The following is a 25,157-nucleotide window of genomic DNA, read 5'->3' as shown; positions in this document are numbered from 1 at the left end:
TTTCTTTTCCCTATGCCGTGCTGTTACCATGATATATTCCGTGCTATCATTTGATATGAGTTACTTAATTTGAACTGCGTTACTCTTTCCCCTCAAATTGATTGCCAGCTGCCTAATAATAATACCTAGCATTTGTATATCACTTTGAAGTTTCCACAGCATTTTACAAATGTTATGTCATTTTATCCTCACTTCAGTGCTGGAAGGTAGGTGCTATTATTTAACTATTCTCTTCATTTTACAGCCAAGGAAACTGAAGCAAACAGAGGTTAGGTGACATATCCAGAGTTACTCAGCTTGTTAGCTTCTGAGGCTAAATTAGAATTCAGATCTTCCTAAACCTGGGTCTAGCACTTTATCCATTGCACCATCTACAGCTACTCTGAATTTCTTGTATCCCCAAAATCATCTATCATGGTACTGAAGATGTATTAGATCCTCACCAAAAACTTGTTGAACTGAAAAAAAAACTGATAGAATCTTGAGAGTATTAGTCACTATTTCTGTGTCCTATGGAAAAACAATGGAAAGGATTTGAGAAATGAAAATGAAATGCAAAACCTTAATGTTCATTTAAGTACCTCCACAATTTGAAAAATTATCTAACTCTTGCAACTTCTCTTGAAAACTGAGATACATTTTTCCAATAGGCAAGTGAGGCTCTTTTGAAAGTTATATTAACTCCTTCAGGGATCCAGATCTATACCCTAGACAAATCAGCAGTCTCTAGGATCATCTGATCTTTTGATCTTATGTCCCCAAATAGGGAGTTACATCCAGAACCTGCCTGTTCCTTTTAGACTGATGAGATGCAAACGAGACTGATGAGAGTTAATAGAAACAGATGCCGTTATCCACTGAATTTAAATGAATTATTAATATCAGCTGCTTTTTTCTTCTCACAATACCTCAAGAAGGAAGTTTTTAAATCTCCTCAAATCCCTGTAAGTTTTGGATTAATTTTTATTTCCTATTTGCTCAATGGCATTATAAGTTCCCAGCTCTTAATTCTAGTAATTTGTCGATCTCTAAGAGAAACTCCCATGAGTCATCTTCTACTCAGACAAACAGTGGCTCTGGGAATAGGGGGCTTTTCTCTGTCTCCATTCACCATCTCTGTTCTTCATCCTTGTCCTCTCTCCCTGTCTCTCTCTCCTCCTTTTTTTGACATTTTACATCCCAGCTTTAGAAATCTGACTACAATTAGGACAGGTTTAAACATGATGTCAAGATTTCCACTACTTCACAGGAAAACCATCTCTCCCTCTCAATTTAAACAAGAGCAGTGATGCCTATATTTTTTTTTCCTTGAGTGAGTACTTCCTGGCTTATTTTAAAGAGCAAAGGAAATAGCATAGTCCCATGGCAGATGATAAGTGAAGTGGGAAGCCACGTGGAACATGTCCACAAGTCAGTCTTGGCGATTATGACAAGCCAAGTATATCTTTAACTCTATTCCCCTACACTGAACACTGCTATCTTTACATAAGCCCACATTAGCAGCTTCATGACAGATAAGAATCTACCTACCATTAATCTTTGAAGATCTCCAATTTCTTTGTCTACCAATATAATATTAAATTAAATGTATGATGTGTATAGCCCATTTTAGAGTGGTCTGTCCAGAACACTCGTGATCTTTTCAATACCTTGAGATTCAGACCAAATTAGAAAGGAATGGGAAAAAAAATATATCCCATCATACTTCCAAATAGAATGAACTATTAATCCCAACAGCCTTTCAATCTGAAAATCTCTCAATATTGGAGGAGTATTCTGATGAGGCCAGATATGGAAAGATAATTATTTGTACCATAGGTCACTAGAGAAGCAATGTTGGATCCATTTATTACTCCTAATAAGTCTAACTTAATTAAACAAATATTGAATAAGTTCTTTCGTAGGCACTGGGTATACAAAGACAAAATGAACCAGACCCTGCCCTCAAGGAGTTTGCATTTTACTAGAGAATTATTAGGGAAGAGAGCATTAACAATGTGTGTATGTGAGAGGACTGGAGGTTGGTAGAATCAAGAAAAGCCCAATGTATGTGACATATTTGAGCTTTATCTCAAAAGAACTTAGAAATTATAAGAGGCAGAGGTGAGTGCGTTCTAAGTGTTAGGAATCAAATGAATAAAAATAGATGTGCAAAATGTAATGTTGCATACGGAAAGAAGCAACTAGGTGGCCAATTTGACTATAGCACAGATGTAAAGCAAAAGCCTTTTGCATAAAACTTTCCTCTTTGGTGGAGACTGATTATTTGATGCTCCTGCAAGAAGTGAGGAGTTGGTATATATGTGTAAGTTTATAGATATCTATGTACATATGTGTATGTATGTGTGTTATATGTATGTGTATATGTCACATATATACACACATATATGTAGTGTATCTATACATATAGACACTTAATTGTAGCCTTCTGGAGGGGGAGAAGAAGGGGAAAAATAAAGTAAAAAGTGCACAGCAGAGTACAAAAGAAAACATACAAGAAAGCAAAGAAAAGATAGACAGCTTTGAAAATAATGGGTAGTATTCATTATACAGGTTTTCTTGAAATGGAAGTTTATTGCTTTATATTGAATCCTCTCCTATGTTCTGCTGTGTACATGGCAATGTTTTTGTTTTTGTTTTGTTTTGTTTTTATTTTGTATTTAAGTTTAAAATAAGAAGGGTGGAGTTGGAACTTGAGAGAAAACTCTTCTGGTTTCAGGATCTCTCTTCTCTCTCACAAACCCCACCTCCTCTGATCTGAGTAGAACACTGAGTAATCAACCTCCACCAATGAGGAGAGTCTTATGCAAATGGCCTATGAGCTAAGTATTACAAAAATATGTGAGAAGGGGAAGTTAGATGATAACTTTTCAAATTGTGGAGGTACTTAAATGAACATTAAGGTTTTGCATTTCATTGTAGAGGCCATTTCTTTGTATTCTATGAGCACATGCAGGACTGTGATATTGCAGTCCAAGTGTACTGCATTCAATGAGATAAATGATGAAAAAAAATCTTTTTCTTTTTTTTGGTGAGGCAATTGGGGTTAAGTGACTTGCCCAAGGTCACACAGCTAGTACGTGTCAAGTGTTTGGTCTGAGGCCGGATTTGAACTCAGGTTCTCCTGACTTCAGGGCTGGTGCTCTATCCACTGCGCCACCTAGCTGCCCCGAAAAAAAATCTTTATAAAAATTTCCTGTGGATAACCTATGGTAGGACCTAGATAAGAGTGGCACAGGATGGGTAGGCATTGGTGATCTTTCTGAAGGGAAGAGAAATCGACATCAAAAGTATCACAGATTTATTTGAGTATTTAAGTATGTTGAACATTTATCTGTATGCATGTACAGGTATGTGTATATATGCACCTATATGTTATACATATACATCCTAGATATTCAACATCTTTCTGTGTAGATACAAATGTGAAAGTCATTGTCCCTGCTCTCGTGGAACTTAATTGAATAGATAAATCTATGACCTAATAAAGAACAATTCAAGATAGCATATTGATAGTTTCTACTTTTTACTTTCAGAAGTGGTAAGGGTGATATAATCATACCTGTGTGCAAACATCAATCTTAACTGACATTGAGTGCTTAATTAGCACTTGTGAATGAAGAATGGGAAGGGGCCAGTGAGGAGAAAACAAATAGTTAAATGAGAAAGTTGTTGGTATTTAATGAATATATCTAAGTCCTGCCAAAGCCATTGGACAGACAATGAATACCATTGTTTAGAAGATTTTGCTCTGCCTGCTTCTTATACTGGAGAAAGTCTGGGCAGGAAGAAGAAGTTTCCCCATCCTCAGAATCCAATGTTGACATTACCTGGTTAAGAGTTATAGACTACTTAAAACATGGGTTAAATTTAGAAAATCCAAACCAGTTCAGTTTGTAATTTGAATAAAGATTCTTCTCTCATGCCAATGTGGAACTGTCATCAGTCGTAAGGAATCACACAACCCAGAACAGGGTGGTTCTCTGCTGAAAATATTTATGTCGGTAACTATGCAATATGGTCTGTGGGATATATCCTTTTTTTCCAAGGACCAGTGACACATGGTCTTTTATACACCCAGGTTAGCAATAGGCTATTTTCTTTAAAAAAAAAAAAAGTATCTTGGACATAAGAGATCCTGTACTCTGTTATTTAGTTAGGGAGTTCTTTTGTATTTTCTTGAGGAAAGATCCATCAAGCATCCATCCAGTTCATGGCTTCCTATTGCTACCTTCTCAGTAGGTTTGGTATCACCACTCCCAGTTAGATTCCAACTTTGGGAGAAGGAGACTTCAAACTCTCACACCTTCAACTCATTTTGCAAAAGATAGAATGTCAGATCTGAAAAGAATTTTAGAACATTATATGAGAGAGCTGAGATAGATCCTAGAATATAGAATGCCAGAGGTCAAAGAGACCTTAAAACATAATAATACAATGTCAGACTTGCAGTTGACCTAAGATTTAACAAAATGATTCTACAGTAAAATGTTAAATGAAGAATGGACTCTTGAACACTGATTGTTAGCCCTGGAAGAGATCATAAACCTCAGACAAAGTTAAAGCTAAAACTGATAATCAAAAGAGAAATATAGGGAAACTGCGTTACGTGTCACCAAATTATTCAGTATTATTTTGAACCATTTAAAATAACTAGATAGTATAAAATACCTGAGAGAATACCTGCCAAAACAGACATAGGAACTATTTGAACAAAAACATAAAATATTTTTATACAAATAAGGTCAGATCTAAATAATTGGAGTAATATTTTGTTGTTCATGGGTAGGTAAAGCCAATATAATAAAAAAATGTTACCTAACTTATCTATTTTATTCAATGCCCTCCCAATTAAACTAGTAAAAATTATCTTACTGAGTTAGAAAAAATAATAGCAAAGATCATTTTGAAGAACAAAAGGTAAGGAATTTCAAAGAAACCAGGGGGGAAAGATGTAAGGGAAGGAGATTCAGCAGTATCAGACCTTAAACTGTATCATAAGGTGAGAGCATTGTTGAAATGTAAAATGGACAACTTTGATGATTTTAAATTAAAACTTTCTTGTTTGAATAAAACCAATGTAGCCAAAATAGAAGGAACTGAAAAAAATTAGGAGGAAAAAACTTTCATAGACAATCTCTCCAGTAGGATGTGATTGTATTGGAATATTGCTGTGGTATAGGAAATGATGAGCTAGTTGATTTTGAAAAACATGGAAAGATTTGGACGTATAAAGGAAAATGCTATCTTCAAAGAAAGAGATCAAAAGTGGAAATATGCATAGTACAGTTTTACATATATTTGTATGAGTGTAGATATGTATACATGTGTATTTTTATAAACATAGATATATGTGTGTGTGTATCCATTTTTAATTGTAGCCTTCATTAGGGTAGGGTGGGAAATTGAGGAGAGGGTGGGAAAAAATTAAAGTAAAATGTACACAGCAGAGAACAAAAGAAAATCTACAAGGAAGCAAAGAAAAGTGGGGTAGCTTGAAAAATAATTTGTAGTTATTATATAAGTTTTATTGAAATCAAAATCTATTATTTTATATTGAATCCTCTCATATTCTGCTGCAAACATGGCAATTTTTTTATTTTTCTCATTTTATATTTAAGTTTAAAATGAATAAAAATTGAGAGAGAGAGAGAGAGAGAGAGAGAGAGAGAGATCATAGACTACAGAAAGTTAGAAGAGACCTTTAGTTATTATCTGACCCAAGGTCTAATTTACAGAGGGCCAGGAGAAAAAAGTAATCCATATAATGAATTAGTAAAGAGCTGAAAAGAGAGAACTAAGTTTCTTACTTAGTTCTTAGCCAATGTTGCTCATAGTCAGAGACGATAACCACCTTAACAAAGTGATTTGGGCTCATCTCTTTCTCCTAAAACTCTTCAGAGTTTTTTAGAGACCTGGAATTCCATTGGCAATGTTTCATTCTTCTTATTTCCATGGAGATGCAGTTCCTCTTGTTAGAAGAAAGCTGTTAGAATGTGAACGAGTTTCAGATTCTTAAGAGTAGACTTAGATAGTGGAAAACCAAGAGGGCACTAAGCACCTGAAAAGAGAAAGAAGGTGTTCTTGAGAGGAAATCAAAGACAAACATTATTTACTTTATCAAGGATTAACACTGCAAATACATGAAAAACAAAAAGGAGGGAGGAGGAAAGTGTGTTTAAAAAAAAGTTATAGAGGAGTAGAATAAGTAGCAATTTATCTCCTCTCATTCTCATTTTTTAAAAATCTGGAACCAGAGTTGAGTCAAAACATTTTAATTCTCTAGGCTAGATTTGAGTATTATGGGACCCATACAGATTAAAAATTAAAACCTTTCTGTGTTATTATTCTCTGATCATTTTGACTCTTCACTTGAACACATTCACCTTGACTGATGAGATAAATCCCTATATGTTGTGGAGAGTGGAATTTTTTAAATTAAAAATATGTTTATAAAATATACCATTTTATTCCACTTAAAACAATACCTTACATTATAGCTATTATTAACCAAATTAATCCCTTACCTATCTTGGTCCCACTTCTGCCAACAGCTGATCTTGACCTTTGTCATTGACAAAATAAGGGTTTCTCCAGTCCTTCTCTAGTGCAATTTTAGCATTGTTCTTGTTTGTAGAACTATAAAAAGAGTGAATCAGACTCTCCTACTTTGTTGTGATTTTTGCTTCCTCTCCATTGCCTTTTCTTCTTTCCCCACTCTCGCCAGTTCGACATGAATATTTATCCTGAGACAAGCTGTGTAGTTGATCTTCAGAAGGTGGATGCTTCAGTCAACTTAGATAAAAGAGGGATCAAATGCAACTATGATATTCTATAAAGCCCATACAGTTCTCTTGAGACCTTCTAACAATATGATTAATAGAGCCTGCAGATCCTTTAAGGTAAACAGGAGATTTTCCTCAAAATTAGTGTGATTATTGCATTGTTCTCTTGGGTCTAATGTACTTGGCAGGATCTATATGGACATTAACTCCGCCTGCACCGTATGGTTTGAATGACATAAGGTTGTATTGAGTATCAAAAAACCTGAAAGTATTTTTTCTCTTCCTATATCACTCTGGAGAAGCTTAATTTCTCTGAACTTGAATTTCCCAGTTCTGCCATTATTTGGCAGTGTGGTCTTGAGCAAGTCAGTTCTCCTAAGGTCTCTGTTTCTTCATCTGTATGATGGAGTTGGAAAAGGTGATATCTAGGGTTACATCTAACTTTGATATTCTGTGTTTCCAGAATCAGCCCAATGAGGATGATAATGATTACCTTTATCTGTGTCACAGGAAAATTTTTAGAATTAAATTAAAAACAGATAGATGACATGGACAGGCAGCAAACCAATTTAGTAAAAACAGTCAGAGCAGCTATTTGATGAAATTAACTGAGCGGCTGTGACCAGTCTACTTAATTAAACCATAGATGTGGTAGCCAATGGATGAATCTACACAATGTTCAAACAACCAGATGAAAAGTTTTAGAAGCATCCAAATGTTTGACATCACAAAGATAAAATATCTGTATTATTGCCTGAATTTTTCACTTTGACATGTTGTAAAACTACTTAAGCTTCTTGGATATAGGTATTAAATAAATACATGCATTTGGCTAAATCTAGGGTATTTTAACCTCACAAACATTTTTAGGGATATTTCCACATACTTCCTACAAACCAAACACAAAGTCAGATGTGCTATATATTGTTTTAGCCTTATTTCATGGCTACCTTTGCTAATATAGTTAGCTGATTTGAGGAAACACTATCAATTACCTCTGATTTTTCCACTGATGTCAAAGATCTAACTTTATCCCATTAGAGAGAACCCTGTGTAGCCACAATGATTTTTTTCCTCACATATCTTTTTTTTTTCCTTCTGTCTTACTGGTTTTATTCAGGATGTTATAGTGAGCATTTATTTTATTTAGATGTTGTTAATCCTTCCAGTTGTCTGGAGTCATGTTCTTTGAGAGTTTCTGGCCATGGGATTATGCCTACCTTCTCTCTAAACTTTCTGAAATCTACTTTCCTGACATCTAGGATATATGTTTGGCTAAATACAGATTTCCCTTCCTTAGTTATTATGAAATCTGATATTGTATTCTGCCTTCCCCAATGTCATTTCCCTTCCATATCAGGAGTCAGTCTTGCCTTGTTTTTCAGAATTCTATCCAGAGTAGTAGCTATTTTCCCTGATGGCACCTGTGATACCTAAAGCACAGTTTCAGCTCTTGAGATAGAAAGATACTACATAAATCCTGCTGATTCTCCCCCCCCTCCAAAGTTTACATTTTAATGAAAGGAGAACAAGTATAAAAACAACTATTATATGGGAAAGAGATGATTAGTATAAAGGAAAGATTCAGGTAAAGTTCTGTGAGAAATTTGAGAAGTTAGTAACCTCTTCAACTTGGGAGGAGGGAGTAGATCAGGGATGTCTTCATGGAGGAACATTATGTGAGCTGGGCCTTGAACAAAAGGAGGAATGACAAGCTGTATGTGAATGTTCTTGGAAAGGTATAGTTTGCTAAATAAAAGCAAACTCATCTTATCATCAATTTCAAGGTAAAACACCAAAAAGCTTCAACTTGCCAATACTCTTTTAGCTCATTCTAAGTGATTATCCGTTCTAAAAAGAAGAAAGAAAGAGTTTTAGCCTTTTCACTAATTTAATCTGGCTTAAACCCAACTTCTCTGAATTAACAGGGTTTGTTTTATCCTTGACATCCCAAGAATAGAGGCTACATCATGATGGATGAGGAGAGTAGGATAAAGAGGCAATCAGAAGCCTGCACTTAGCTAACTCAGAGGGCTGGCTGTTCCACATGGATGCAAGGGTGCAATGTGACATCAGAACCTAGGCTCAGCCTTTGATCTGGTATGAAACATACTGTTCAAAATGTAGACCTGTGGTTAGTTAGGTCTTTCTTCCAAATGAAATCGAAGAACTAATCTACCCAAGGCAGTGTTGGCAGGTGGAATGGGAGTTGCTAACTGGGGCCAGAAATTAGTAACTGTGAGCCCTGGCATCTCTCCCTCCCTTCCTCTTCATCTTTCTTCCCTCTCTTTCTCTGTCTCTCCTCCCCTCCCCTTCTCTCTCTCTCTCTCTCTCTCTCTCTCTCTCTCTCTCTCTCTCTCTCCCTCCCTCTCTCCCTGTCTCCCTCTCTCCCTTTCCCCCTTTCCCTCCCTCACACACACACACACACACACACACACATCATTAGAGCCTAGCTCATCACCCTAAACATACTCAAGTTTCAATAAGTATTGGTAGAATGATTGGCTGAGCTGTACTTAGTCAGATAGGTGGCACAGTGGATAGAGTTTTAGATTTTGCATAAGAAAGATTTGAAGTCAAATCCTTTCTCAAACATTTACTAGATGTATAACCTTGAGCAAGTCACTTAAACTCTCTCAGCCTCAGTTTCTTCATCTGCAAAATCAAATAATAATAGAACCTACCTCAGAAGGTTATGAGAAACAAATGATATAACATAGATAAAGTGCTTTGTAAGCTTTAAATCACTAAATAAGTACTAGATTGTTATTATTATTATTATTATTATTATTATTATTATACTCAATTTCATGTTCCTAGGAAACAGAATCTCAGAGTTGGAAAGGGCTTTCACTGAATATATAGAGTCCTTCTGCAGAAGATGAAACACATGACAAGAAGAAGTAATACTCTGTATCTTACTGGTATATCAATAAGGAGAAACTGGATGCTAAAGGAGAGATGATCGAATTCTTCAAGAGAAGTAGCCTCTCTATTTTAGTGTCAATAAAACAAAAAAGAAAGGAAAGCTAGATGTTATCTGATGCCCACCTAAAATACTTTGAGAATAGTTTTTAAAAGATTAAGAGAAAGGATAGGTAGGATGTCTGGGCCTAACTTCTTAATGGATAGAACACTGGACCTATAGTCAGGAAAACATGACTTCAAGAATACTTACAGGGGCAGCTAGGTGGCTATTTTTATTTTCACCTTTTTTCTTAAGGGTAGCTCTGACCTATGTCTGTGATCCTTGGACATGACCAATATAGAGGGTAGGGTAAGGTTGGTAGAGGTTTTTACCTTGCATTATGGGACCAAAGCACAAGATAAATATGATACCTAAGAGCGTGGAAGGCATGGTGTTATGGGAGAGAAAGCTTTGGAATGTAAGCTATTTGAGCCCTGATTCAGACAACTACAAGCTGTGTGACTCTGGGTGTCTTCACCTCTGTGAACCTCATTCTCCTCGTCTGTAAAATGGGAACATTAATGCTTGTACTATCTCACTGACTATCTTGAGGAAAGCAGTTTTGGAAGCCCCAAAGTGGCATAGAAATGTGAGCAAGTGTTATCCTTTATCCTAGCCCCCAAACGCCTTGCACAATATTTGGCTCACAGCTGCCTATAAAGAATGAGAAGTAAGTGGGATAATTCCTGCGTGTGAGGCTTTCCACAGCAGTGTCTGGAAGTACCCAACAGAGCCATATAAATTTGCTGATGTGTCCGGGAGCTGAATGACAATGAGAACTCTGCCAACCTTGGCGGTGCCTCTAGGAAAGTTGTGATTTCACCTCTCTGCCAGCCCAGATGCTTTTCATATTATTCATGCATGTGGTTTCTTCCCAGAGGAACAGTCATCGCCCCAACGGCTGGCACAGTGACACTGACGTTGGAAACCTGATGTTTGCACAAACACAGTCCAGAAGTAGGAGCAAAAGAGCCTAGTAGACATTTCAGGAACCCACCGTGCTGGGCAATATGTTCAGTGAACCTCCTGGCAATCCTGAATGGTGCGCTTAGGCTGGAATCTGAGAACATGATCGACTACTCTTCAACTAATCACCGGGAGTCTATTGTCTGCTCAGCATGATATACCTGATGTGGTAGAAGGTTGCAGACCACATTTAAAGAATTGACTTTGGTTCTAGACGTCATATTTTACTAGGGCAATTGACAAGCAAGAATATGGCCAGAGAAAGGCAACACAGTGGATTGTAGTGGGAAAAGTGCTGAATTTGAGGTCCAAAGACTTGGCTTCTAGTCTTATCTCTGCTTCTTATTAGCTGAAATGATCAGTCAGCAATTATTTATTAAGTGCCTACTGTGTATCAGTCACTGTGCTGGGAAATGAGTATACAAATGCAAAGAATGACACAACTCCTGCTCTCAAATAGCTTAGATAAGTCACTTATCTCAGAATCACAGTTTCCTCGACTAAAATGAAAGACGTGGACATTTAAATTGATTTCTAGCTCTAACATTCTGGGATCCTAACATTCTGATTTTGCCCTTTGGTGATCAATGGAAGGAAGTAGGGAAGGTTACTATGAAAAAGAATAGGCTCAAGGTGACCACTATCTTCAAATGTGTGGACTGTTGTAAAGAAGAAGGATTAAACTGTTTTGTTTTACCCCAGAGAGCAGAACTGGGACAAATGAGTGGAAATAATAGGGAGGCAGATTTGTATTCAGTTTAAGAAAGAACTTTCTACCAATCATTCTCTTATTTCCTTTCAGACCACCCATTTTCAGGCTATTTTGCACATTCTTAATCCAGATCATGCTCATTAACCATCAGGGTCACGAAAGGTTCTCTCCTCATTACTCTTTTCTTCTATACTAGCTCATCTGGTGATCTTTTCCACTCTTATATGTTCAGTTATCATGTCTAATCAGATGATCCTCAGATCTGTTTATCCAGCCTGAACCTTCAGTCTTGCAATACCTCACTCAATCAGAACTGATTCAAAAAGGGAAAAATACACACACACACACACACACACAAACACACACACACACACACATACACACTCAGTTGAGTAATAAATCAATCTTACCCAGAAAGGGATAAGAAATATGGTGGCAGGGAATAATAAAAGGCAAGGCAGGTTAGGGGAGGCAGTGGTCAGAAGCAAAACAAACTTTAGAGGAGGGATTGGAATAAAAGAGGGAGAGAAGGATAAACAAAAAAAGGAGGATGGAGAGACATACACAGTTAGTAATCGTAATTATGAGTGTAAATGGAATAAGCCAATCTATAAAATGGAAGCAGATAGCAGAATGGATTAGAAGCCAAAATCTAACACTATGTTGTGTACAAGAGACACACTTGAAACAGATAGGTACACATAGAGTTAAAATGAAGTAAATCCATTGTGCTTCAGCTAATGTAAAAACAAAACAAAACAGAACAAAACATAGGCAGGGGTAATAATCATTATCCCAGAGAAAACAAAAGCAAAAATAGACCTAATTAAAGAGATAATTAGGAAAACTATACTTTACTAAAAGATACCATAAACAATTAAGTAATAGCAAAATTTTTATAGCAAATTCTCTGATAAAGGCCTCATTTCTCAACTATATAGGGAACTGAGTCCCACTTCCCAGTCAGTGTTCTTTCCATTACTGATCTTTCCAGGCCCTCTAAACTCTAGTATATTATAAGAGAACCAAACAATAGCAATAGCAACTGATGGTAATTAAGGGCTAAAAGGTTTGAATAACATTTAAACATTCACTATCTCCTGTGATCTATACTTTTAAGCTAGCTAGGTGGTACAGTGAATGAAGCTCTGGGCCTGGAGTCAGGAAGACCTGAGTTCAAATATGACCTTAGACACTTCCAAAATGCATGATCCTGGGCAAATCAGTTAACCTCTGTTTTCCTCCATTTCCTCAACTGAAAAATGGAGTTAGTACCAATAGCAACTTCCCAGGATTATTGTGCAGAACAAATGAGATATTTGAAACATGCTTTAGCACAATACAGTAGCTGGCACATAGTAGACACTATATAAATGCTTATTTCCCCACACCCCTGTAGGTCCCCTTTCCCTTCTCTTCACCCTAATCAGACCATATCTGAAGTATGTTCAGTTCCATGTGCCACATTTTAGAAAGATATTGTGTAAAAGGCAATTTTTTTTCTTTTCTCATATATTTAAGTTAAAAAAAAATGTAAAAAAGGAAGGAAGAAAAGAAGGAAGAAAAGGAGGAAGAAAGGAAGAAAGAGCTATTGGTAAGCTGGAGAGTATCCAAATAAAGACGACTGGGATGGTGAAAGGTCTTGAGTCTATGCCAGAGGAGGATTGGTTGAGGAAATTAGCAATGGAAATTAGCCTAAAGAAGAGAAGACTCAGGGAGGATATGAGAGCAGTCTTCAAGTATGTGAAGGATTTTCATGTAATAAAATGCTTAGACGTGTTCTATTTTGCCCCAGAAAACAGAACTGGGAGTAATGGGTAGAAGTTTCAAAGAGGCTCATTTTAGGTTTGATGTTAGCTGTCTTAGCTATTCAAAAAGAGAATGGACTACTTTGGGAAGTAATGGGTCCGTCCTTAATTAGAAGGAGATCTTTAGGAAGATTCCAAGTGTTTTGTTTTTTTTTTTTAAACTATGTTCTTCTGTGGATTACTTTCCTGTCAAATTAGATAGCTGATGGACTCTTTTCCAACTCTAAAATTTTATGATTTAATTCCTAGCAATAACCTTGTGAAGTAGGTACTATAGGTAAAATATTCTCATTTCAAAAATGAGGCTCAGAAAAGTTGATCAACAAAGATAAGGCCTTATCTTATCAGGAACCATGGGAACAGACTGTGCAGATGCTGACTAAGCCAGTACTTTCCCCAGAGCCAGGATAAATGGCAGCTGGTGATATGTGAAGGTAAAGGTGTCCCACTGGGGACAGGAATTTCCTGAGGACATGGAACTTTCACCACCTTAACCCCTCATGGAAGGAAACTATTCATGGATTCCAGAAACATAAGGGATATTTCCGATAATGCAATATACCGCTTGGGGAAAAAAACATAACAAAATTTTAAAAAAAACTATTTTTGTGAAAGACATTCCAAAGAACCAAGCCTCAGTTGTGACTATTTCCATTCACATTGACCTCCAGTTACAGAGAGGCAAGGGGAATAAAGGGTGGGCTGAGCTCTAAGCTTTCCCTGCCTGAAGAAAGTAGCACAGAACCCTACAAGGACATTCTTGGAAATTATTTATTGCCTTTCACAAGCAAACCCATAGACAAGGGAAAAAACAAACTGAAGAAAAGTCAGGCATTTACAAACTCTCAACAGACTGTAAGGTCCATGTCATTCATCAGTAAAAAAAAGAGCTTGGGGAGGACACAAAGAGCATTATACCTACAACTTGAAGACCAGGGTTTATAAATCCTGGCCCTAGGCACTTAAGAAGTTGTCTGATTTGGGCCAGTTAATCAATAAGCATTTATTAAGTGCCTACTGTATGGCACATACTGTACTTATCTAGCTTTGGCAACATCATTATCTAGACCTAGCACATTATCTGCTGGCTTGTCTATCCAAATAAGCCCTAGGCAAGCCACAAACAAACATATAGCACAGTGCTTGGCATAGAGTAAATACCTAATCAACGCTTTTTCATTCATTCTAACCTAATTCAACTACTTTCTTATCAAATACCTTGTTATGCTTGGTGATATGTGTACTCCATACCTTCTACCATTTACAATTTCTAGTTTGGAACTAAAGTCAGTATAGCCATTACCTCTGGAAAGGATGTGTAGATCTAATCCCCTATGGTTCCATTCATCAACCTAGTATCGTTCTATAATAGAATACTCCTATAGGGATACCACTTCCCTATATGGGTTGTCTCTCTCTATAATAATATTAGCTTCTTGAGGTAAGGGACTGTCTTTTCTTTTGTTTTTTTGTATCCTGAGCCCTTGGCACAATAGTAAGTCCTTAATAGATTTTTTTTCTCACCCAATCACTTATTCAACCATTTGTTTTATTCACTCATTCCACTCATTATTTCCCTTTGGCTCCTGGACATTTTTTGAGCAAATTCAAAGTGTAGACTATTTGCCTCTTAGAGCCTCCCAGTAGATCTACAAACACAACATGATTGTATTCTGCTGCATGGTAGGAAGCCAGGCTTGCATCTGCCAAGAGCTCTTCATTAGGCTCTTGCAGAATGTTCAGCCCTACAGGAAGCCGTGTGGTAAATTCAAAGAAAGAAGACACAGTCACTGATTGTCAGAGACTGTATGATATCATAGAAAGAATGCTGCATTATGAGTCAAAGGACTTAGCTTTAAACCTATCTCAGCCACTTCATTCTTATCTAGTTTTGAGCCAGTCACTTAACTTTATTGCTCAGTTTCCTTTTCACTAAAATGTGAGAATAGCATTAGCTGACCTCTAACGTCCCTTCTAGCTCTAAATTTGTGATCCCATGATGCCCAAAGAAGTTTGCCTTGCTTTATGTTGGAGGATTCATGATGTACTTACAGAAAATAAGAAGAGAACCCTAAGCAGTATCTGAAGAACAAAATTGAGTGGTACAGCCTATGAATGATATGGGAATTCAAGGAAGAGAGAGATCATGGTGAACTGGAGCAATACAAGAAGGATTCCCGGAGGAGGCAAGGTTTGAGTTGGGTCTTGAAGGATGTGGAAGTTCATGGTATCATACATTGAGAGTTGGAAGAATTGAGTCCAACTGTGTCTTTTTGTACATTGAGGCCGAGAGATGCTAAATGACTTACCCAGGATAACAGAGCTAAGGTAAGAGTCTGAGGCAGGATTTGAAGCCAAATCTTCTGAGGCCAAATTCTGTGTCTTATCCACTACACTAGCTTGGCTAGACAGAGATAAGAAAGTTGAGATGGAAGGAATAGGAGAACAGGGCAAGTGAAAGAGTAAATATGCAAGTGTGGGGCCATAGCATGGAAAATGGAGAAACTGGAGCAGATTCCAAGAGAGTCTCAGTTGGTGACTAGTAGCAGGTAGCACTGACAAGGGAAAACAAGGTCAGATTATTTTCTTTCCCTGATTGGTGACACTATTACTTAGGCCTTTCAATGCCTTCTTAGTGGTACAAGAAGTGGGTCTAAGAGCCCATTAGCCACCTCCTAGAACTTCATCAATAATCATTGAAAGTAGAAATGGAAAAGGCAAGATCATCTATCTACCACCCCTTTTTTATAAGAAAAATGAGGTGTTGGGAAAGTAATCTGCTCATTACTGCACTGATATGAGGTAGAATGGCTAAGGTTTAAATCAATTCAATTCAAAGAACATTGTTAAACTGTTATGTTCTAGACACCATACCAGGTATTAGGATTACAGCCACAAATTAATCCATATGAGCTTTCATTCTGTCTTGCTTGTGAATCCAAATTGCATGCAACCTTGAACCTGACTCCTCAAGATCTTAATTCAAACCTGGCAACCATTATGCAAAAGTCCCATGTAAGAAGCCCCTTGCAAACAACACTGTCCATCAGAAAGACCCAAATCTTTAAGAATGCACACATTCTGGTTGTTCTGATTTCTCAGAATAAGTGAAGACTTTATCCTTGGCTGGCCTAGTGAAATAAAGCCCCAGAAGCATCCTCCCTAAACCTCTTGCTTAGCAGATTTATAAATATTTGGTTTGTCTTTGATACCATGAAACAATTTCCATAGAAGTGTTGGTGATTCAACTTGGGTGGGGAAGATTCACTCCATTCTCCTAAAAACATGTGTATACTAATTTATTATTGTACATTTATAGTTCTAAGGATCCTTTTATTTACCCTCAAGCTAAGACAGTAGTACAGTCTCAGAAGGCTGAAAGTCAGGTAGAACCATACTGTGTGTCTTGATTCCAAACGTGTTTTATTTCAGCACATAGGCAGAGGGGAGGGGAGGTGGAACAGAAGAACATATCTACCTGGTGATTCTTCCACACAAAATAAGCCAAAGAGAAACAATTCAACACAAAACATTGGATTTGGTGTCAGAGGATCTGGATTTAATTCCTGTCTCTGCCACTTATTATGTGTATAACCTTACTTAGTTATACACTCTGGATCACAGATGCCTCATCTATAAAATGAGGGAGTTGAACGAGATTATCTCCAAGCTCTTGTCTAGTCCTTGAAATATGATCCTGGAGTGTGGATGAATTGTTTATTGGTAACCTAAAGGCAGTTCTGCAAGGTGACCCATGAGTTAGCTAGATTGTCCTCCTTCAAAATGCATTCTTATAAACCCAGGCCAATATCCCTCGTTTCCCATCAAGTCCCCCAAAAATTTCCCATGAAATTGACTGCTTCATTCATTTATTTTTTTTTCCTTAATGCTTAGGAAAGTACTGGGCACATAGCAGGCATTTAACAAATGCTTATTGATTCACTAAAGCTAGAGGGAACCTGATTATCTAGGCCAAATTCTTCAATTTGCAGATGAAACAAACTGAGGCCCAGAGAGAAGTGTCTTCCCTGATGGTCAAATGGCTACCAGAAATTAAGCCTAGGGCTGCTGATTCTAGGACTAGTGTTCTTTCAGCAGCACTGGACTGCCACTTAGCAGGATCCTATAGAACCTTGTTTTACTGGGCCTCAGTTCCTATCATCTGATATTCCAAGCCAGAGCAAAACTCCAAATGTTAGGATGATTGTGAAATGGGCCTGCAGGATAAGTTGAATTGTCCACCCAATTCCAATGGATATTAGGAATGAAAGTTAAATTCATCATTTAGCAATAAGAGGAACTCTCTTCATAAGGAAACAAATAAAAAATATGAGAAAATGTGAATCTAGAAGAGGCCAAATCCACTGCAGTCATGCAAAACTTAAGAGATAAAATCTAGGTCCCAGATAAGTTTCTGTTCATTACCTTTAAAAAAAAATTCCTCCTTCCTTCTCATGCCCTTTGATTTGATAATCTCCTAAAGATGTTCAGGAAATTGGGCACATCAGCTCAGATTAATGTCCATAGTTCACCCATACGAGAACTGGGCAAACGAGGACAATATTCCAGCCAGATCCAAGCTCTTTTCCTTTCCAGATGCTTTGGAAAGTAAGAATTTTTTCACCTGGACCAAGCTGTTCTGCAGTTCCATGCCTTTGTGAGTGTTGCATCAAGCAAAGAGGACCTTGGGGACCAAGGAAGGAAGGACATTCAGCTTGGGTTGGGCCCTTCTTGCTTTCTGTTAGAGTCATTTGTCAAGCCATCTACCAAAGCTTCTGCCAATAAGAGCATCAGGCTGGGTTGTACACAGAGACACCTTTTGGTTATGGTTCACGTGCCATTATGGGCTTATGTGTATCATGATAGGATGGTTGTACTGTCAGCAAAGACAGCCTTCAGGTAGGTTTATCTCTTCTAGGGCTTCTGCTCCCCCTGTCTACTCCTTTGCACATTAGTAACTGATCAAACTGGGCTAGGCCTCCATCTTCTCCTCCGATTTGAGATTTCTACTTCTTGTATCCAAGTTGCTGATGTGTTGAAATGTCTGCTTAGAATATTTGTTTTCAATTTGTTTCCCCAAATGCATGAAAATTGTTCAGTTACACTGGAAAAGCAAGAATGATGTGTTCTGCATTAGCAGAGACCTTTGGTCCTGGTTTAGATTTCACCAGGCTATGCCTTAATAAGAGCAGCTATTTGGATAAACATATGTGCCCACTCCCCAACCCTTGTTAAAATATTAACATTTGGAGCACTCTTTACCTCTAAGTCTACAGACCCACTCAGCCCTAAAGTGCTGGCCTATTTCAAATCTCCATTCCATTGTTTCTGACAGCCAAATGCTGCCAAATTTTGATCAGTCCCCAACCCTGATCACATTAACACTTTTAAATTCATAACATTTAGTCATTCAGGGCTCTGGGACTTCAATTTTTGTCCTTGGATGGAATTGAAAGGCACAAAGGCACATGTTGGCATGGGAAGAGATCTGAATTAGAAGCCAAAGGACCAGCCTGCAAGTCCCCCATCTTATTACCTCCTACCTATATGACTTTGGGCAAGTCACTTTCTGAGCCTGTTTCCTCATTTGTAAAAGACAGGGGTTAGACTAGGTGGCATTTAGTAATGTAATTGTATATATTTAACATTTATATAACAAATATTATGCATAATATGGTTAATATTTATGCAAATATTTAACAATTGGCTCCCTGGGAAAAATACACATAATGCACTTAAGTTTAATTTCTCAAGTCTAGACAATCAACAAAATAACAAATCAAGTCCTAATTTGTAGCATTTGCCAATTTCCAAATTATAAATGCTCACACTGAAAATTGAACAATTAGCTCTCATGAATGGGTTTGAGCTGGCAACAGCATAGCCCTGATTGTTTCTAATGTCATTCCCAGTTCTTATGTATAGTGGGAAAGAATTGAAAGCTTAAAAATTTAAATGTTGAAATGTCACTAAAGAGGCAATGGAGACTGGATTTTCCTGCCTCCAAGATATTATATACTGTATGTTAAATAATGCATTTTATATACTGCATATTATATACTTATATATGACAAGTATATTATATATCAATATATACAAGTATTTCATAAATATATGTAAGTACATTTATACTTGCTTATATCTACCCTGGTTGTGAGTCAAACTTAAACTTTGTTTCAGAGAATGGATCTCTAGTGTAGGGGCACAAAGAGCCAGATATAATTGGCAAAAACCTTAACCCCTCTCTTGAGAAGTCATCTTACCCCCAGCTCTGGGTTCAAGCTGACTTCAGTTCGATCTTTTTGGGAAGACAACTAGCTGTGGAGTCAGAAGACCTGGATTCAAACTCTTCCTTTGTTGTTACTAACCTGTGTAATTTTGAACAAGTCACTTTGCTCCCTGGGCCTCAGGTAAAATGGTAAAATGGTGCTGGTAAAATGAAAGTGTTGGACTAGATGCCCTCTCAGGTCCATTCCAGTTCTAGATCCATGATTCTAAAGTTCTAAGTACCCAAAAGAGATGAATAAAATAAAAAGCAAGCAGAAACCAGGCTCATCCACATGTGGAAATCAGAGAGAACCTTAAGAAGGAGGTGGCATTTGAGCTGGGTTCTGGAAGATAAAGAAGATTTCAGTAACAGACAACAGGTCGAGGGCATTTCCTAGGTGGGCTTCAAAGGCACAGAGGGGGAAAGGAAAGGTGAGAACTCCTATTTGTTTTGAATTTTCAGTACATAAAGCAGTTTTGTGTGCGATAAGGCTGGAAAGATAAGCAAAGTAAAGCCAAGGGGCTTTGAGTCTTGGATTCCATGATATAGAATTAGAATGTGTCCATTAATAAAAACTAATAATAATAATAATAGTAATGATAATAATAATGATATAAATCCAATAATAATAATTTTAAAAATCCAGAACTTTACCTTTTAAAACACTGATAGAAACATGGCAACTAACCTATACATAAGGATCCCCATAGGCCTCATATGGACTTAGAAAGTCACATTTTAACTTAATCTATATACTGTTATATTTTGGGGTTAGCCAGGTGGCCCATTGAATAGATTGTCAGGCCTGGAGTCAAGAAGACTCATATTCCTGAGTTCAAATCGGGCCTCAAAAAGTTACTAGCTATGTGATCCTGGGCACTATTTGCCTCAGTTCCCTCATCTGTAAAATGAGCTGAAGAAGGAAATGGCAAACCACCCCAGCATCTTTGCCAAGAAAACCCCAGTGGGGTCATAAAGAGTCAGACGTGACTAAATAACAACATTGTACTTTTATTTATTTTGTTAAATATTTCCCAATTACATTTTCATTTGGTTCATCCCATACTTGGGAGTGTTGTAGACCACATGTCTGACACTTAAGATTTATATAAGGTTTTCCCTACAATTAGCCAGTGAGGTAAGAATACATGCACGTTGAGTTTGTGGGCCATATCTGCTGATACACCTGGACATTTGCTGGGATTCAACATACATCTCATACTCATTGCCTGCCTATAGAAGAAGGCAGTTTCAGTATCATTGTCCCTGTGTTAGAGATGATTTTTCTGTGATTCAAAAAAATGGATATGACCTGCTTGTCCATAGTCACAGACCTAGCAAGTATTAGCCAGGATTCAAAATCAGATTATCTGACCCAGACTCCAGAGTTTTTTCATATAGCACGTTCTCTCTCAGTCAGTAGGCAGTAATGAGTCTTTGAAGGATCCTGTGTGGGAACCCACAAGATCTGAGCCATGCAAAAGGAAGATTAATCTGGTAGCATTTACACAATGCAGGGTGAATATGGGGAAGGAAGACTAGACAGGAAGCTTTTACAGTAGTCCAGGAGAGCAGGTAAAAAGGACCTGATGTAGAATAGAGGAGATAGAGGAAAAAAAAAGGATGTGTGAAACAGGGCTTATTCTCTAGAAAGAGTAATATAAAACCATTGCTGGACACTAACACGTTAACTCAAATGAATTTATTGTTGTTGCTTTCCAGTCGTGTCTAACCTTTGTGATTCCATTTGGTGTCTTCTTGGCAAAGACAATGGAGTGGTTTGCCATTTTCTTCTCCAGCGCATTTTACAAATGAAGAAACTAAAATAAACAGGGTTAAATGATTTGCCCAGGGTCACCCAGCTAGTGAGTATCTGAAGCCAGATTTGAACTCAGGAAAATAAGCCTTCCTGACTCCAGGCCTAGAACTCTATCAAGTGAGCCACCTAGCTGCCCCAAATGAATTTACTGCGATGTGCCCAATTGTGCCTTCAAAAGGATAAGACACAAAAGAGACAAATTTTGATTTAATACTGGCCCCATTGTCCTCATGGTCTATGATGAGAAATAATTTTTTTAAAAAGTATGTGAAAGTGATATAAATAATACAAGAAACTTTTTATACTTCAGTCTGTCAGGGTTCTATTGTTTTGAGCACATGGGGTCACAATCCACCAACACATCTTTTAACCTGTCTTCAGCTTAGTAGTCTATCCTTGAAAGTTGCTTTGTTTGAAAAATCTGTCACCCAGTAGTTAAGCTCATCATGAACCTCCTCAAACTTAGCAAGGCTCCTCTTTGGAAAAGAGACATGCCCTCTACCACCAGAACCATATTGGAAGTATTTCCAGGGGTGCTTATACTTCCCTGGCATCGCCTTCCAGGAGCCAAGATAAATTTCATTTCATGATGAAGTCTTAGAGGAGAACTTTCAGCAGGGTAGCTCTTCAGGTATTGCTGTAAATCCAAGGTGGTGTTACTCTTGGGATCATTATTGTTAAGTCATATGATGATCATTCCTCCCAAATATAGAATGTCATTGCAGTACAAATGGGGAAGGGAGAGTAGGGGTTCCAATGAAAAGTGACAGCATCACCCAAAGATAGATAGAAGTTAACAAAACTTTATTGCTGCTCAGAGAAGTAGGAAGAGAAAGGATGCTGATAAAGAATAGTATCAATGTGCAGCCTCCATTGCCCTCGGTCCAAGAGTAGCAGGGTACTTTTGAATGTGCAACAGCATTTGAACTCTGATCAAAGGCCTAAAACCCATCAGAGCTCAAACCTATGTAGAGTTTTATACATGGCAGTAATGGGAGACTGCCCTGTCATCCATAAGTGAAATTAGGGAAAATAAAACCACTAGAATGAGAGTATTTTTTGAATTGCTTAATAAGGGATGAGGGGAAAGGATGCAGGAAACAACTGTAAATATCCCATGCAAGCAAGCAGCTGGAGCAGGGCAAGGTTGGGGTTGAGGCGGGAGGAAGAGGAGATATCCAGTCTTGGGTTTTATAGACTCTTAGCATAACATGCTTCCCAGGAGGCTGTGAGCATACCAGTCAAACCAGTTTTGACTAGCTCCCAGTTACAAATTTTACAGACTGTTTTGCTCAAAAATAACAAAATAAAACAAACAAACAAAAGCATTTTGAGGAAAATGCTACCAAAATTAACATCTCCATTTAACAAATGAGATTCTGAGAAATTTAATGACTTGCCTATTTAGCACACAGTTGGAAAGTGGCAGAGCCAGGACCTCAACTCAACTATTCTGGTTCCAAGTCCAATATTCTTCCTACTACCATGATGCCTCTCTCTGAAACCATAAGAGAAAAATTTATTTCACACAAAGTGAAGGTTGACAATACTCCTCCCTGGCCCTCGACAGAAATCAAATATGGTGTTAGAATTCAGCTTCAAGCTCAATACTTTCCAATTGCCTTCAGAGGAGGGAGCTAGATCCTCACACTCTTTTAGCTACCAAATCCCTAGTGATTTTTCTGATGTGTTATCCTATGACAACAGGGGCACGTGGGCCATCTTTCTAGTAAGTAGATATTAAGCTGCTTCTCATTTTCCTATTTCTGGACCCAAAACTCTTTTGAGATCCTGAAAGGCAATTCATGCTATCTTGTGGTACAGAGGCATATCTTACCAAGTTTGGAATCTGCTCAAACTCTGTGGCTTCATTATATTAAATTGTACTTAAATTTCTTGAGCTTTGACATTGATGTTCTTGGCAATGTAGGATTTCCTGTTTAAAATTTAAAAAAGGGGGGCAGCTAGGTGTCGCAGTGGATAGAGCACCAGCCCTGAAGTCAGGAGGACCTGAGTTCAAATCCGGCCTCAGACCAAACACTTGACACTTACTAGCTGTGTGACCCTGGGCAAGTCACTTAACCCCAAGTGCCTAAAAAAAAAAAAAACATAAAATAAAAAATGAAAGACATAACACTAAGATTTCAATGGAATTGTATATCAAAAAAGCTCTTGTGAAGGTTTTCTTACGAATTCAGTATAAAAATTAAAAAGAAAATATGGATTATGCATCCATTAAAATGCATGGAGTGGAAAGTGCAAGGTCCTACCAATTCTGTGAAGATGGGAAGTCCTTACAGTTATACAATCAAATGCACCTTTAGTTGAATTCATCTCAGATAGAATGGGCAGGGTACAAAAAACAGTAAGCTCCTTCAGAGATTATATTCTCTGATTGTGACTCTTGGCAATGTCCACCAGCCCAGGCCTTTCTCCAGGACTGCTTTATACTCTCAATTTATACTTTATACTCTCAACTTATTCTGTTCCATTTTTGCCTTGTTGTATCTGTGTAAGTGTTCTTCACTCTCCTATTCTTATTGATCCATGCCAACAACTACCACTAGAGACTTGTTCAGTATAAAAATGGCTGTACCATATGACCCACAATATTTTTGTACAAAAGAAGGGATAATAATAATGGTATTTAGATAGCACCTTAAGGAGAGAAAAATGATTTAAAAACATCTCATTTGATCTTCACAACAACCCTGGGAAATAAGTGTTATTATTATCCCCATTTTACAGAGGAAAAAAAAACTGAGATATGCAAAAATTAAGTGATTTGTCCAGGGTTTCCCAGGTAATAAGTATCTGATGCTGGATTTGAACCCAGGTCTTACTGACTCCAGGTCCAAAGGTCCATTCACTGTGCTACCTCATTGCCTCATATTATATAAAAAATATTATCGATAATGGATGAGCAGAAAAAAAGTGGACTGGATATGTAGAAAGAGCAAGAGATCAGAAAGACCTAGCCCAGTTGTTGCATTCCTAAAATATTAAAAGAACCAGAAGGAGGCATCTAGAAAACTTGATGGAACTTCTGATGGATTTCTTGAAAGAAGTAGATGATAATTAAAGAAGATTCTAATTTAGTATGGGATATTTACAGTTGTTTCCTGGTATTTGGTATTTAGTATTTAGATTTATTTATTTTATTTTGTTTATATTTATTTTATTTAGTTGGTTTCAAATGACAAATATTTTTTTAATGCCATCATTGGAGGTACTACCTGTTAAATGATATCATAAATTCATTGAACTACCCCTTTTCCTAGCACTGAGCACAGACCTCTCTATAGGTAAATAATATATGGTTGTTGATTTGAACTGATTATAAGAGAGTGCCCCCAAACATATTTGGCATTCCTGACAGTCAAAGAGATGATCAACAAACTTTTGAAGGAGTGATTTATCACAGGGCATAGATACACATATGTTTCAAATAAGTGTCCAGATAAGCTTTAGCTTCTTGGAAATGGGAACCAAAGGATGCTTCTTTAGTGGTTAAAATCTCCTAGGGAGAAAAGACTGTGTTATACATTCTGATAATAGGAAACAATAAAATGGTTTTGGAACTTCTCTAAACCAAAAAAAGAATAGGTAAAATAAATAAAGAAATATTTTCTAAAAAGGAAAAAAAAAGTAGGTGAGAAGTGATCTTTTCCTTTTGAGTTTAGCTTGTTTTCGTGCCTCTTTTTTCTACCCCCTCATCTACATGGGAAGAATAGGGCAAAAAAATTAGAGAAGCCCAGACCCTAGAACTGATTAGCAGTGATTGAGAAAATAATCATTAGGTGACATATTCTAGGCTTCAGACACTGCAAA

The sequence above is a fragment of the Vombatus ursinus genome, unplaced genomic scaffold, assembly GCF_900497805.2.
Source record: "Vombatus ursinus unplaced genomic scaffold, bare-nosed wombat genome assembly UNPS02014786.1, whole genome shotgun sequence".
Classification (NCBI taxonomy): domain Eukaryota; kingdom Metazoa; phylum Chordata; class Mammalia; order Diprotodontia; family Vombatidae; genus Vombatus; species Vombatus ursinus.
Note: the sequence above shows the minus strand (reverse complement) of the source record.